Raw genomic sequence first — 15,116 nt, forward strand, 5'->3', positions numbered from 1 at the left:
AGGCATATGTTTTAAAACTTTCTAAGGTTTTAGCAATTGTTGACAAGATTTAAACCAATGATAAACCTTGGGTTACATTTGGGAAAATGCTATAATTATTCTAGAGATTCTATGCATTTCCTAAAGTTTTAATGTTTTGAAAGATCATCACTTGATATTGTAATTATGGAAATGTTATGTGTCACAGAAATAACCTGATTTCATTGCCAGCTAAATTGTAAACTCTTGTCTCATCAGCTCTAACCATACCCATTCTGAGTTTTGTCATTTATAATTGTTTTAATTCTCTTGTAAAATGGGTTTTATCTTCAAGGAGATTCCTATAAAGGACTTTCAGGACAAATACAGATATTTGATATACTTGAAAATCCTAAAGCTGAAATGGGTAAGAATTTCCAAAGCTAACTAAAGGTGCATTCACCAGAATTAGTAACATGGGACGAAGTGAACTAAAAGATTATAGTGTTGTGTCTCTTAATGTTTTGTCTTATTTTAAACATTGCCGGTTCTCTCTAATGTTTGCTCTTCCAGACTAGGGATACTTCCTCCTAGTTATCTATAACTTATATAGATGTAAAAGTGCTCATTTGTAAAAGTGCTCAAAGCATTCACCTTTTCTCTCTATCTGAACCCTCTGAAACCAAAAGGTCTCAGTAAGCATTCTTCCATGGCAATCAGTCATTTGCATAAGTTCAATAAGAATCTGTTCTCCTTGTAACAGGACACCATTGGAAACTGGTTATTTTACCAAGGCTTTGACTGGGATGCCATATTTGAAAAGACTCAGATATGACCATACAGTTTAAAGGAACTAAGGTTGACTTTATGAAACCTGGAGCCATAAAGCCCCTTGGGACTGTTGGCCTGATACCTTGCTTACAGAGTTCCCAGCAGCCTCACCAGGTGAGTAAAGAATGTCACTCCTTGGTAGGTGCGGTCTCAGGAAGAGGAATTCACCCAAAGGTATTGCAGGCATGCCTGATGGCAAGTACAGGGCTTGGCTTCTGGCCCGGAGAGGCTACTAGAAGTTCAACCTAGAGATTCCTTATAGGAAGTTCCAGCAAAGCAGATTCTAAAAGATCTATATGATCACACTCAACTGTTCTTGCTGAGCTTATGTAAATAATGGGCCAAGTTTGTTAAAACTGGACTTGTTTCACAAGTGAATTAGTCCTGATTTGGCTATCTCTGTAAAAGAGGATTATTTTAGAGAGAAAAACTCTGTTTTAGTAACACACCTTGATGGATGCTGAATTCTATATTTGATTGTCTTTAAATGTTTACCTAAGCTAAACAATTTGAGGTAAACTTCAGAGAAGTTACACAATAGCTTCTTTAGTTGATCTTATTATTTTGTGGGGATATTAGCAGAACCCCGTGGCACATGATTAAACAACTGGAAAAATGGGATTGATTCCCCTATAATTGTATAACTTAACTAACACCTTGTTTGTGGCTGGGATAATAAAATTGCCTAAAAGCCAGACTATCGCACTCCATAGGTTTAACTATGGATTTGTGGAGATAATGGATGACCCCACTTTTTTTACAAGTGGATTGGATGATGCATGGGGGACTCCCTTTATCTCTTGACAAGTTTTCTCCCACTTGACAATAATCCTCTGTAATCAGGATATTGTTAAGGCTGGACCACTCAAAGGGCTACTTAATGGTTTCATCCCTTAGTCATATTTATCCTAGAAGCCACCTCTGTTGAGGTGCAATTGCAAGCAGATGCTTTAGCTAAGCATAGAACAGCCCTCCTCATAAAAAGAGCCTCACAGCTCACTATGGGACAGTCCCTGACTGTAATGATGTCACATCAGGTCCAGATTTGTCTTAGAAGCCAAAGGCCACCAATGGATGATGGAGGCCGACTTATTAAATACTGGGCTACACTAACAGATATGCCAGAAATAATACTTAAAACCTGTCAAACTTTAAACCTAGTTACCTGTATGCCTGAACCTGACCACTGTACTTCTTTCTCTATAGAGCAAAAATGTTCAGAGGTTATTGATCTTGCTTACTCTATTTGTCCAGATTTAAGATGCCCCTGTTAAAAATACGAATGACAGTTGGTTTTCTGATGACAGTAGTTTTCATAGAAAGAATAAGAAAAGCTAGGTATGCCATAGTGCTCACTAGCACTTTGCAATTGCCAAAGCCTAAGAATAAACATTAACACTGACTCCAAATACGCTTTCTTGGTACTACATGCCCATGGAGCTATTTGGAAGGAAAGGGGATTGGTGTCAAGCCATAACTCCCCAATCAAATATGAGCCTAAGTTCCAAAACCCTCCTTATCGCTATACTAGGATGGTATATATCAAATCTGGGATACGTATTTGTGACTCACACCCATGATTGGACAGCTCAGTCAAAAGGCAGTTTTATGCTGGGAACAAATAAATCATATATATGATACTTGGGCAAATAACACATGACATCTAGGATGGCTGTCATCAGAAATGTGTTCCCAAATAACAGTACTCCAGGCTACTGACTGGTTTTTCTACTGACTGGACAAGGCGACCTGGAATTAGATGGACAACTCCAAATGGAACCCACTGGATATGTGGAACTAACCTGTGGCCCTGGCTTCCTCCAGGGTGGATAAGGATTTCCCTTTAGTATTTGCCTGGATTCATGGGCGCTTTACTAAAACTTATCACCACTCTAGCTAATCTCCCTACTTAATACCGAAGTCTCACAGATACTAAGGCACTCCAGAAAATAGGATGCCCTTAGATGTCCTGATAGCAGCACAGGGTGGAACGTGCGCAATTATCAAAGCAGAATGTTGTGTGTACATCCCAGACTATCACAAAAATGTCACAGGACTAATAAAAGATATGAATACCCAGATTAAGGCCCTACAAAATCCTTCTCTCTCTCTCAGTGAATGGTTAAGTTCCTGGTTTGAAGGAGGACTATGGCCAAATCTCCTTTTCGAGCTTCTCATTCTTATCGCCTTATTAACCTTAATATGTTGCTTTGTTCCATGTTTCTCTACTTTGTGCCGAGACTCCATTGCTACAATGACTTCACCACGACAGACGATCCTTGTCGCGCGCGAGGACGCCTCTTCACTGTCAGCGCTGGATTCAGCTGCCTCCACCTTTTGTAACTCCCTTATACGTTCCTACCCTGATCAATATTGACCGGAGCAGGTAGGGACAGCTCTACGCCCATATTCAGCAGGAAGAAGTTACAGAAGATGAGACCTTCCACCTTCAACCACCTTAAAGATTTAAGGGTCAAAATTGTTCAGGGGGAATGATGAGGGAGCAGGAGGCTGACTGAGGACAAAGCAAAAGCTGGCGCCTTGCACCCCCTCTTCATCCGCTCCCCTCCATATGTGTAGCATTCCTCAGGCACCCCTGACTGCCATAAAACGATGAATAGTTAACTTGCAGGGATCGCAATCCTGCAGAACAGGAATCTCCCTTGCTCTACAGATGTCCTAGAGACCTAAACAGGGAGGTTACCTTATCAATAGCACAAATTTCCAGAGGCAAATAACTCTCAGTTCCTGAAGCCCTAATATCGCCCTCCTCACCATAAACTGGAGGAGGCTGAGGTAGAAGGGAATGTAAATGATAGCAGGATCATAACACCCCACCAAGAATCTTCCAACTATCTTGATGTTAGTGCCTGACCTAAAGACGACATTGATCAAGCCATAAGGGCAAGGACTCCACCGGCACCTTGTAGGCCCTCCCTAACATGTGAGAATATATATACAGGAATTAGAATTATCCATTTCTAAACTTCAGGAGTCTGTCAGCTCATTAGCAGAAGTTGTCCTCCAAAATAGATGGGGATTGGACCTCCTATTCCTCCAACAAGGTGGCTTATGTGCTGCCTTTAGGGAAGAATGTTGCTTTTATATAGATCACTCAGGAGTAGTAAAAGACTTGATGGCTAAGGTACGGGAAGGGTTGGCAAAACGGAAAAGGGAACGTGAAGCTGGGCAAGGTTGGTTTCAGTCATGTTTTAATTCATCCCCTTGGCTGACCACCTTAATATCCTCCTTACTAGGACCCCTTTGTAATCTGATCCTTTTACTGACCTTTGGCCCATGTATTTTAAATCGTCTGGTGGCCTTTGTCAATCAACGCCTTCAAACAATACAAATCATGCTCCTAAGACAGCAGTATCAGCCCCTAGACTTGAGCAACAACGACAACCTCACTGATGATCAACCAAGGACCCAAGATTGGCTCCTCAGGTACCTGAGAGAAGGGGGGAATGAAAGACCAAAAGAACCCCCCCTGGCTAGAAGTGCATTTTTATCCTGTTAACCAGCTAGTTTCGCTTCTGTATGAACGCTTGCTTTTTCGCACGCACGGGCTAACCGGCCAGTTCTGCTTCTGTAAGATTGCTTTGTCTGCTTTTGCACGGAACCCTGCTTTCGCGTGCGGGTCCCCTGACCCAATCCACTGACGCCAAGTATACCTGTTCAAACTGTCAACCAATCAGCTCAGCCCTACCCGAAACTTGTTTGTATTTGTCTATAAAAATCCTGCACAGACCCAGCTCCGGACCTCTCGGTGTTATCGGCAACGAGCGGCACAGAGGTCCAGGTTCGAACCTGCAATAAACGACCCTTGCTGCTTGGCTTTGACTCACGTCTCTGGTGGTATTTTAAGGTGGGAGTAATACTCAGTTGGTATTTCAGCTCAACACTGGCAGCAGCCCCACAAAACGGGCCCCACTCAGTCTGTGTGTTTGACAGCAGCAAGAGGTGTAGCGACGAGAGGCTGTCCCTCATCTGAGCTCCGACTTGGGAGCACCCAGACATCACGCCAGAGAACCTGAGGCCCCAAGCACCATGATGCACCTCGGGGAAAATTTGGACCTCAAGGACGGCAATGCTAGACATCTAGGACGTACCGAAATGGGACCCAACATTCCTTCGGAAGCACGTGAAAGCATGGCGCGTTGGACTCTGTCTGAGCCCTCTAAGTCAAAAGGTCTCAGGAAGCATTTCCTCTCCCATGGCAACCCTCAGCGTCTCCTGATGTTCCATGAGAATCTCTTCGCCTTGGAAGGGGGCCATCACTGGAAACATGGCTGATCTGACCAAGGCTTGGATGGGACTGTCCTACGGAGACAGCTAGGCCGAGACCCAGATGGGACCAAAGGGCTTTAAGGGACTGAGGTAGACTTTCGGGAAGCCGGCAGCCAGCAAGCCCCTTGGGAATGCTGGCCTCACCCCTTGGCCTCCAGACTACTCACCGCCTCACCAGGAGCAGAAAGACTGTCACTTCCTGGCAGGAGTGGGAACCCAAGGACCTATCAGACACCTCAGGAAAAGGAACCTGCTCAAATCCACAGGTATCACAGGCAAGTCCGATGGCCAGCCCTTCCCTTGGCTTCTGGCCTCGAGAGACAACGAACGGGTAGAGATTCCTCGGAAAAGTCCTGGCGATGCAGATTCAAAGCGACCACTCCGGATGGATCACAAAGCTTGCTGAGCTCAAGCCAATAAGGGGGCCCCGTGGGTTAAAGCGGGGCTTGCTTTCCAAAGAACATGATCCCTGAGTTGGCCATCTCTGGAGAGGAGTGCTCTTTTGAAGAGGAAAAGTCGGTTTCAAGAACCCACCTTTGTGGACATTCTAACTCTGGTGTTAGCTTACCTAAGCTAGACAACTTGAAATCACCCTCAGAAACATGGCCCCATTAGATCGTGGGTGGGCAGTCCCCTTGCTCCTTATTCTGCGGGCATAACACCAGGACCCCATGGGCTCAGGGCTCATTCAGCAACTGGACCATGCGACTCATTCCCCCACGACTGTGGAACTCAACGAGCACCTTGACCAGCTGGATGGGGCTGGGATGAGGAACTCTTTCCCCTCAAAGCCAGAGAACACACACCACTCCCCAGGGTTCTCTGGGGACTTATGGGGACAATGAAGGACCCCGTGCTCTATCTGAAGTAGAGGGTGCACTTGGGGTGCCCTTATCTCCTGGACAACTTTTCTCCCACTCACTGGTGACTCCTACTAACGAGGATCTTCCCGCGGGACCTACAATCAAAAGGGCTTCTTGCAATGGTTTCTCCCCTCCTGATCCTACTGATCCAAGAAGCCACCCCTATTCAGGTACACTGGCAAACAAAGGCTTTAGCTAAGCATCCAACTGCCCTCCTGGGAAAAGGAACCTCCCAATTCAGGCGGGGATGGCCTCTGACTCTAAGGACTTGGCATCAGCTCCAGAGTGTCCCAGAGAACAAAGGCCACCAAACCATGACAGCAGGCCCATGATGTTACCAAGTACCACATTACGCTTCCAGATACACCTGAACTAACACCCGAAACCAGCCCACCTGGAAACCCAGCGACCCTTGGGCCTGGACCCAATCACTCTACACCCATGGCTCCTAACTCTGGAAAGGCTCTGAAGTCCACCAGACTGAAGATGCCCCTACGAAAATGCGGAGGACAGGTGCTTTAGCAATGGCAACAGTTTCAGGGAAAGGCGGTAAGAAGAACCAGGTGTGCTGTCATCAGTCAAACTCGGACTGCTGAGGCCAAAGCCTGTCAGCAAACATGTCTGCCCCCAAAGCAGAGATCCTAGTGCCCACCTGTTGGTTCTCATTGGCAGCAAATCATACAAGCATTTATCCGGACTCTGACAGGCCTTCCTCGTCCTCATCGCCCATGAAGCAATTGACAGAAACGGCTCTTCTTCCCAAGCCAGAACCCGCCACCCCGATATGGGCCTGAAATGCTTGCATGTTCCAAGAATGGCCCTCCCAACCCGAGGAGCCCTTGAAAGTCTGACAGTGGTTCAAGGAGACTCGGGATTCGATAAGGGCCCCTAGCTGGGACACAGTGGCCATGAAGCTCTAACCTGGGCCCATGGCTTCCCCAAGCTCCAGAGGCCACCGGACATTTGGGCTGGGCCAAATGCATGGGCGCATCATGAAAACCATCATCGACCCAGCCGACCTTCCCCATTTCAAGCAGCGGTGCACGGGTACTTCGTTCCACTGACATGGCCACCTAGCATCCATCGTTGCCCCTTTTTGGGAATGGAGGATGTCATGGGACATGGGCAAGTCCTTACTGAGTACACAGTCAAGGCCCACCGTGTCACCCCAAACAGGATTTCTCAGTGAAATATGGGAATGATCCCAACGCACAAGGCAGTTCTACAGAACACAAACGCTTCAGAGGTGGTAACTGCTGCACAAGGTGGAGCCTGTGCCCGTCGAAAGACACAGTGCTATGCATACATTCCCCATGATCTCAAAGAGAACTCTGGGTTCCTACCAGATACCACTGCTCAAATATCCACTTCCAAGGATCCCTCTCCTTAAGGACTGGCTCAACTCTTGGCCTGGGGGACGGTTCTCACCCACTATCAGAGGACTCTTCATGGGGACTCTCCTTCTCTTTCTTCTTCTAACCCCATTGTGTTGTTTCCCACCCCCCGCCCCATCTCTGCAGGTGGTGCCAGGAATCCTTCACTGCAGTAACTTCCAGAGGACAGATGGTCCTTTCCGCTCAGGAAGATCCAGTCACAAGTTCTCCCCTGCACTCAGCGACTTCTTCCTTTTACAACTCTGACAGCAGAGGTCTCCCCCAGCTGGGCCTCCCCGACCTGACCAGCAACGACCCACGTGGAGGGACAGCTCTACACCCCTATTCAGCAGGAAGAAGCTACAGAAGATGAGACCGTCCTCCTTCAACAACCTTAACCATGCAAGGCTCCGCACTGGTCAGGGGCACACGAGGAGGGAGGAGAAGGCTAGCTGAGCACCAAGCAGGAGCTGGCACGCCACACCGTCCCCCAACCTGTAATACAGGGGACATCCCTCAGGCACTCTGACTGCCCTGAAGCTGAGGAAAGGAAAAAACAGATTCTCCCCAGATGGAGATCAAAACCCGGCAAGACTGGAGTCTCCCTCAGTTTGTCAAAGTCCTTGTGATTCTACAGGAAGAGGCTCACTTCATGAGAAGCTAGCGACCTGACAGAGGCCCGGATCTCCATTTCCTGAAGCCCTGACATCTCCCTCCACTCCACAACACTGAGGGAGGCTGAGGCCGAAGGAAATGTCCGTAGGACAGAGTTTCTTTTCAAACCTGCAGTCCCTTGGGAAGGAACTGTGAGAGGAGGAAGGTAACATTCCTCCAGGAAGCTCTGCACCATCTTTCAATTTATGCTTTCATAGCAGGAAAAACCACCTTCCCTTCACAAGAGCAAAGCCTCCCGTATCCTGGGTGTCCTCTGTCCTCCTGCCACGTTCTTGCAAAACCTACCTTTTGCCTGACCGTTCCCAATGCCATCCCAGAAAGTCAGCCTCCCTTTACAACCCCAGAAAGCACCCCTTTCAACCCAAGGGTCGTATCCCTGTGCTTTAATAAGAATCATCTCCTGCCAGCAAAGCCGTCTCAAGACTTCTTTCTTGGCCAGCAGCCTTCAACGCTAACCTCTTTCCTACATCAGTCCTGTTTCTGTAGTGCTCCTGTGGAAACAACCCTGCAACACGGGCCCATTTCTGTCAACTCTTCCAACTCAATCCACCTCACCCATTGCACATTCTGTGTCCTCCGAGGACAGGACCCTTCTGTGATTCTTGCACTCAAACCCTCACATGACCCCTCTTTCAGTCCTCGACGTGGTTGGCGTTGCCCTTCTGGAACTCCCAGCATCACACCCTCACTTTCTATGTCTCGCAGGTTTATGTGGTCCATAAGTTCTCATCACCAACAACCTCTAACCAGTTTCTGCTCCTGAGTAGAGGACTCCATTCCTTTCCTTTGTCATCAAGTTCAAATATTAACTCTCAGATGTTTGTCTCACGACTTCCAAAATTCTTCTTTCCCCTAATGCCTCTCTACCAGTTTCTCTTCTTTTTTCAAGACCGCCCGCCTGCCGTCCCTCCATCCCTCCCTTCCTTCCTTCCCTGCATGATATTTTTGTTCTTCGTATTCCTTCCTCCCTCCCCTCTTTCCTTTTCTTGTTCTGTTCTGTTAGTCCCCACATAGCACTTTAGTACTTTTTCACCTAGTGTTCTGGGACTCGTTCTGTGCATACAAGACCCAGGAGCTCACAGCAATATGTTCCCTATTATAAAGGATGAAGGGAGACCCACATGGGGGCATCTCAAAGGTCTGCTTCTCTGAAGTCTACGGGAAGCTTCAGGGTCATGAACCCTGGCTTTCCACACTAGAGCTGGACACGGGCTACACTAAGCATTCCCCACAATACCCTGTCATCCAAGACCCAGAGCATACGGGCTGTCCCACCAGAAACCTAAAGAGTTTCATTTCTCGGCTGAAATGGGCCTCAAGTCAAGCCACCACCCGAGTGTCTGGAAAAGTCACTGGCTTCAGCACGACTCACGGGTATATAGTCTTTGCAACGGAAACATCGAAAATTTAATCAGCAGTTGGCATGGGGGTGAGACTACCATGTAGAAAGATGTATCTGAATTCCAGAAAGGAACACAGCACCCAACTACAAGTGGCTTGCAGGGGTAGACACAGTGACCATTCCTGAAGGAAGGGGCTGGAACGTGTGCGTTGAGTCAGGAAGGGAGGAACATGAATGTGCAATCCTGCCACAGCCCCTCCTGTTCTGCCCATTAGCAGAGGGTTCACACTGCACAGGAACGTGGCCAATGCTGGAGCACAGCACGGAGAGGTCTCACGTCCCTCACATCACTCCGGGTGTGCTGTGTCCTGGGAAGACAAGCCTTGTATTTGCTGACAATGTGGAATAGCCTTCAGCCATGTGTCCCTGGTGCCAGGGACATCAGAGCTTGTTGATCCTGGATCACAGCACACCCATCTCCCCAGTGTGGGAGAGCTTTTAGTCAGGGCTCTAACCTCGGGAGACACAAGAGAACTCACCCCTCCGAAGAAAGCAGACATGACACACATAGGGGGAACAACTCCAGGGCAGTGCTCAGCTCTGTACATAGTAAGAACAACCAGAGATGCACCTCAGGGATGGAACAAAGGTAGGAGACCCTTGCTTCAAAGAGCTCTACTCTTCTTCATGTCCAGGACCTCACACGGGGTAGAAGCCGTGTTCTGGGATGGCTGCACAAGAGCTCGCAGCAACATGCATCCCTTTGAGGCCATGGGCACGTTCCCACAGAATGAAACCGGTTGAATGTCATCTTCAAGGGAAAGCATTTAGGCCAGCCACACCCTTAGCCAGCATCCGAGGATCCACAACAGCAGCAACCCCAACAAATGCGGTCAACATGGAAGAACCGTTAGATATAGCTCTAACATTTGGAGACACCAGACAACTCAGAGCAGCAAAATTTGTGTCTGTCATCACTGGGGCCCCGCCTGTACCCAGAGCGCCTACCTTGCTCACCGCCACAGAAATCACACAGTACAAACCTCCTTGTCTCCCGTCACTGAGGCAGAGCCTTCAGCCAGAAGTGGGCCCTTTCCCAACACTAGAGAACTCACACAAGGAGAGCCACTATGCTGTATCCTGATGGGAGAAGCTTCAGGTGGGGCTCAGGCCCGAGGTTCCCGCTACCATCTCAGAGTGTGCTTCATCCCTCACATGGGAGCGAAGGTACAGGCACCTCCTGGGACCCCTGTATCATAGCTGTGGCTGAATGCCGAGGACATCCCATATGGAAATCCCATTCCTCACGGAGCCAACACAGGAAGGACCTGGGAGGATTCACACACAAGAAAATCCTCCCGGTCTGATGAGCAAAGGAATGGGCTCAGGTATCCCTTCTTCCCTAGCCAGCAACGAGACCCTCACACCGAGGAATCACTTAACCCAACACAACGCCGGGAAATCCTTCCCCGGACACTCCCATCAGAGAATCACTGGGCATATACCTCCCAAAGGAATTCCTCGGGGTCACACTGAGATACAAACTCAGACACTGCAAACACATACAACAGGGCCCCGTTCTGAGGGATGGGCAATGCGCTATTCCAGTAACCAATAGCTAGAAATCAAGCACATCTGCTCTGATCCAGCAGTACTTGCATGAAGGCCAGCCCCACCAAATAGGCGGGGTCTCACAACCGTGCACACTTTGCCAAGTAAGAACGGGGGACGTTTCCTTTAAGATTTCTCACAATTGACACAGGTACCGTCTCTTGCTAGCAAGTGGGGTCACAGGAAGTAACACTGCCTGGGATCCATGAGAACATCAAGTTGAGGGTGAACTCAGAATCTCAGCACACAAGGTGATCGATGGATGTTCACAAAAACAGGAATGTATCCATGTAGGTAGATCGCAAGGATGAATGGCCACAAGATTCAACAAACACATGGTTTGTGATCTACCTCTCATGTGTCCTTCATTCTACTAATATTGTCCTCACAAAGTGCAAAGGATTTACAAATTAATGACACACTTAGAAATATCTCTATTTACTTCACTTATTGGAGAGTCACAGAGCTAGCAAGGGAGCAAGAACAGTCGGGATCAGGCAGCGAGGAGGACGGAGAAGGGTGCCCAATACAGAGCTTGATCTCTCAGGATCCAGGGATCCTGACCTCAGCTAAGGGCAGATGCTTACCCAACTGTGCCACCCAGGGACTTGCAAATTAATTTCATCTTCTACAAAGGTGTTCTTTGGAAGACCTGTTGGGACCAGGGCAGGAAAACCTCGACAGGTCAGCAGCAGGCAGTGAGGCTTCCTCCCCGTCTATGAGAACGTGGGACCAAGGGCTTTTCTCCACCACCAAGAACAGCTACGTATCTCTGGGCCTTAGAGGGTGTACGACCACTGCAGATGTAGAGATACTCCCCGATTCAGAAGATTTTAGAACAGGAGGGGGTTCTTACACTCCCTTCCATAAAGACAAAGCCTGTCCAGAAATGCCTGCGAGGTTCTCTCAGTTAAGGGACCAACGTCTGACTTTGGCTCAGGTTATGATGTCAGGGTTATGGTTTTGAGCCCTTAGTAATGTTATGGAAGGCATGGGGAGCACGCTGAAGTGTCTCTCTCATCCTCTGCAATTCCCACTCTGCCCACAAAAAGAAACATAGAGAGAGAGAGAGAGAACATGTGTGGAAGTCCACTCAGACATCCATTTGTAAAGATGCCCGGGATTCTTTGCTCTAGATGAATGGCCCAACAAAGCAACTGTGGGCAGAATGTCAATCGTCGAGAGAATGTCTATACAGGGTCAGGCTGCAATAACTCAGGATTCTGCTACCAGAGGCAACCTGGAGTTCAGAAGTTTTGTGTGGGGCAGGGACTTGCAGAACCTTCTCCATATGTTCCACTAAGTCATCTTCCCCAAGCAGCAAACTCTAAACATTCTGGTTAAGGGTACATCTCCAAGTTAATTGACAAGAAGAGGGTATTTTTCCCTCCAGAAGAAAGACAGAAGCTGGCAAAAAAGATACCCAAGTCAAGGCCTGAACCTCAACCCTGGCGGGAGGTTCAGAACCATGACAACTTACGACTGTGATATACATCCTCCAGGGAGATGACACAGGTCACATTCCTGTATATTTGGTACTTGAATCTGCACTGAAGAGACAGAGGCCAGATGTGTTGGATGCTGCCAATGAGGTCAAGTCACCTGAGGTTCGAAACACCACCTGTAAAAACAGGGAGAGTATTTAGTTGAGATCTCAGGACCTGCACTCAGGAAGACACAATGTCACACAAAACTGAAAGCATGCCCCTCCCTTCCAGCATAGAGCACATGCTCAAAGAGGCCAAAACCACAGAATCCCGAAATTTAAAGATTTAGCATTGTTGCTGGCAGACCTTCATATGATACATGCACAGTCAATTGGCTACCAGGAGTTCCATGATATCTTTGCCAGACCCAAGCAGGAGGATGTGGGCTAGGAAGTGGCCCAAAGGTCAATCACCATGTGCAACTAGTGACAGGAGTCTAAATAAAGTTTCTGCTGCTCCCAGAACCTGAACAGAAGATCTGCATAAACCCTATTTCAACTGCATTTTGCATGACCGTCCAAGGGTTGCTTACTTCTCCTTGAATCTTTGTTCATCTTTGACATGCATTCTCACTCCTCTACCCTGTAACTTCAATGACACGGAACTCCCATTGGAGATATGCATATACTCTACCTCCTCAATGTCCTTTCTACTCTATGTGAGTGACTATGTTAGTCTTGCTTCCTTTCTTTCCTCACAACTCTGTTTGGCTGAAATGAGCCTCTGGTCTTTGCTTTCTAATACATGCCTCTCATGGACCCTGGAACTCAAAAAAAGAAATAAAAGAACCAACAACTAATCACCACCCAATATGAATGTAACCTATACCTTGAAGATCAAAGTTGCTTCACTCCTAACCAGAGCCTATGCTATTGACCTAAAGGGCAAGTCCTCCAACAACCAGATTCTAGAGGATTCTGGGACGATTTGGGGTATAGTTCTGATAGGATTTTCCCAATCCAAAAACACTGCCACTCTACAAAGTGAGGTCCCCAAACCTGATTGTGAACTAAACCTGATTGTGAACTAAACAGATTCAATGGGACCCATTGTGAGGCACAGAAACGCCTGGCAGTGGTGGCCCCGTGTGCCAGTCCCCATGGCTGAATGATTTCAGTTCAACAGATTTAGGATGGTTTATTAGATGCAAGAAGGCAGCCACAAGCACACTTGGTTTATTAGAATCCATTCTAACTAAGCCTGGCAGGCATAGTGACGGACCATTCCATACAGATTTTGAAACCCTGCTGTGCCGGAACTTCTTATGAGGAATCACTAGAGTGAACTTTTAGGAGTGTGTCCAGGCCAAAGCGAAGCACAATACTACCATCAAATTTGACTGCAATACCTGTAAATTTGGGTGGATTCCTCTTCTCGAGGTCCCCCAAATATCCTGAGGTTCCTATACCTACCAACAGGTAACATTCCCTACTCATCTGGCAAGGCTCCTGAGCACTGTGTCATCGAGGTGTGAAGCCTCTATTGTCAAGGGGCTCCACATAGCCACCCTTAATTCCTGAAAATTGTCTGGTCATTATCTGAGTCTATACACATTACTGTCAAATTGGACAATTTACTCAATCCCTTGGTAAAATAACCAACGTTTCCAGTGGTGTCCTGTTAACAAGAAAAAGGCACTTGTGTGAACTTATGCCAATAATCCTAAGTACCTTGGAAGAAAGAATTCTCCCTGAGAGTTTCTGAATGATGGAGAGTTCAGGAAGGGAGAGAAGTTAAATTTTCCCATTTGTTCACACAAAAATATTTCATCACATTTCTGTAGATCATGGATATTTTCAGATACAGTTTCCCTAAATCTGGAAGAAGAAGTATTAAAGAACCAGCAGCGTTTCAAACAAGAGTCACAAAGTTAGGCTCAGATTCCTCAACTCACTCAGTGCCCCTTTACTAATGCTTGCTTGACTTGAATGCAGCTTTTCCATGAGTTCTGCAAATCCGTACCCAGTTGAGTTTGAGAATTTTCACGATCGGACACTAAGACCCCACAAGACACATTACTGTGTATAGTCACAGGCATTTAATTGCAAAGTAGGGATAAAAGGCCTGTGGATACACACTTAATGAAATATATTTTCACCTAACATAGAAGGCAAGACATCAACATGGAAGCAGAGAGGCCACAAGACCTGCATCCTGGTCGTCAGGGCATGGCGTGTCCATGAGTTTCCATATCTCCAAGCCAAACACACTCATGTCTTCTGAGCTAAGGTTTCTGCTTCTAGAATTTTCTCCCAAGGAGAAAACCAGCGGAGTTGTAAAGGATTTGCAACAGTGTTTACGGAGGCTTCCTGGATAATGATGAAGCCCTGCAGCTCACTGCTTTGCCCAAGGCCCACAAACCTGTTCAGTGCCCCCTTTGCATCCACCATGATCAGGCAGGTCTAGCCCTTTCTCGACAGGTTGCACAGCACACCCTCTCCTGGTGTCCACCAGGTCGCTCAGCCTCTGTGTTCCATGTCCTCAGTGGATCTCTTTGGAAGAAAGTAATCTGCATAGTGGTGGAAAGAGCAAATATACTCCTTCCCATACTTTCTCCCTCCTTGCAGTCAACCAAGGTTTCTGCAGGGACATGCAGATGGGGTTCTTCTTTTGTGGCGCCTCCAAGAATCCCCTTGCACAACACCTGAGCCTTAGCGCTTAGCAGGCTATTTTGGTCTCTACCCCC

Source organism: Mustela lutreola, chromosome 4, assembly GCF_030435805.1.
Source record: "Mustela lutreola isolate mMusLut2 chromosome 4, mMusLut2.pri, whole genome shotgun sequence".
NCBI lineage: Eukaryota > Metazoa > Chordata > Mammalia > Carnivora > Mustelidae > Mustela > Mustela lutreola.